Source organism: Balaenoptera physalus (genome assembly GCF_965194825.1).
Source record: "Balaenoptera physalus genome assembly, chromosome: 2".
NCBI lineage: Eukaryota > Metazoa > Chordata > Mammalia > Artiodactyla > Balaenopteridae > Balaenoptera > Balaenoptera physalus.
The window spans coordinates 33,549,598-33,551,912 of NC_138883.1; positions in this window are offsets into that span (position 1 = coordinate 33,549,598).

The window sequence follows — 2,315 nt, forward strand, 5'->3', positions numbered from 1 at the left end:
TGCCATCCCTGGCTCAGCTCAGGCACTGGAGTCTTCTGTTAGCCTCCAGACTCCTCTGCTGACCACTCCCTGGCCCAGCGCTGGCCTTTCTTGCTGAGTCAGCCCATCCGCTAATTGCCACCAGCTGGGCCAGGCTGCCTTCCCGAGATGCAGCGGGCTGCCTGCTCTTGGAGGCTGACTTTGGGTGGCTCATTTACCAGGCAGTTGGCACTGCTTCTTCCAGTGGATGTTGGGGGAGACACACCAGCCAGGCCTGGGGTGGGGTGGGGAGTGGGGAGGAAGGCCCAGGAGAATGCAGGGAGATGGGGGATGGACCTGTGGAGGACCAAGGGGCCCCTCTCTACTGCCCATAGCCTTCCTTTAGAGCAGCGGCTCTCACTGCGCCAGCCCCCAGCCCCGGGGCATTTGACAATGTCTGGAGGTATTTTTGGTTGTCACAGCTGGCAGGGGGATGCTAATGGCATTTACTGTGTAGAAGTTGGAGATACTGCTAAACGTCTTACAATGCACAGAACAGTCCCTACAACAAAGGATTATCTTGGCCAAAGTGTCAACAGTGCCAACGTCGAGGAAGAAGAGAGAAGAGGCTGGGGCAGCTGGCGTGGGGAGCCTCGTGTTTGAGAGGGGGCCTCACGTGGGCTTCCACGTGTCCAGGGATGGCTTGTTCTCAGGGCACATCTGCAGCCTTCTCTGCCCTTTGGGTCCTCGCATGGAGCCACAGTTCTCCCTGCAGGACCGATCCTGCTCTTACGGTCCACCCCCATCCACGCCTCCATAATTGGGGCCGGGGGCTAATTTCTACAGCCAGCGGGTATAAATGCTGAGAAAACCTCTTACCTTCTTTTGTTCCATGTCAGCCCATGGTTTCAGATGGGCAAGGAAGCAAGGGATTCCTTACCGTTTTTCAATAAATGCTATATATAAAGGAATCCTTTTTTCTTTTATCTCTATATAATAATAGTAGTCAATACTGTGAATCAAGTGCTTATGTTGTACCAGGAACTTTCACATATGATGGTATGATATCACTGCCACAATAGCCCTACGAGATGGGTAATATTATTACTCTTTGAAGAAAAAAAAACCCAGCTGAAGTCCAGATGGGTTACTTAATTTGTCCAAGTTAAAGAGGTAGGAAGGGGCGGTGCTGAGATTGGGACCAAGTCTTTGCCCCCAGATCTGTAATTAGAACACCCCCGAAGATTTCTCCTACGGGATGTCGGTGTCACAGAGGAACCTTTTAAGTGAAAAGGACCACGGGGGCTCTCGTGTCTGTCTGAACTGTGTGGGTGTGTACGGGTAGGGGTGGGCGGGAGAGACCCTTTGGGCAGGTAACCACGGAGAAGGGGGCCCCTAGGAAAGAAGAGGCTACTAGAGGACATGGCTGACCCTTGTGAGGGGATGACTAATGACCTTCCCGGGGAAGGGTCCTCTTTTTCCTCCCAGGCCCATGTCCTAACCCTGGGGAAGGCGGGTCATGCTATCTAGCCCTGGGGTTGATGAAACTGACTGAAAGGAGAGACCAGAGCATCACCCACCGCCCAGATAGCAGCCATCCGGCCTCGTCTGTCCAGGCGTCCAGGCGTCCATCCGGGGAGCTCTGGCTGGGCTGCTGGCTGCTGCCTTGGAGCTTGGAGGCGGCAGGAGACAGGCAGTAAACAGGAAATGGTTAAGTAAGAGCAGGTGGAGCATGCGGGTGCTGGACCAGGGCAGGAAATAGCTGAGCGACTGAATGGGCTCCGAAGAATGCCCTGCCCTCTTCCCCAGGGCTCTGGCAAAGGCGCTGTCCACCCACTCCTCCCTGGCCAGCACTTCAAGGCGCCCAGTCTGCCAGACCTCCACCACCCTCTTCAGATCTGCAGGGGCTGGGGAGGCGGTGCTGGGGGGAGAGGGGCCCGAGGAACGAGGGGGTCCAGCCAGGACCAATGGGACAAGGAGGAGGGAGCTGCTTCCCTCCTGGGGCCGCCAACGTGGAGGCCCATGTCCAGTGGCCCAGGTGTGAGAGGCGCAGGAGGTGGGCAGGCTCTCCGAGAACCAGAGGCCGTTTTCTTCTTTGAAAACAGGGCCCTTTGCATTGACCGGGGCTCTCGTGAATGTTACATCCCACCCTGAGTAGAGCACACAGCCAGGTGTGTGGCCTGAGGTCGGGGAGGAAGGCTGGATGCTCCGGGGTTCCCTCCCTCTGCACCTCAGTGTCTCTCATCTTCAGACAGTTTTCTGTCCTCTGCCCTGGAATAAAGTCAGTGGTGCTCTCTTGACCCCTTCCTTCAGGGGGACCCAACCTATGGGCAAACAGCAATCTGCTTCGTGGGGTT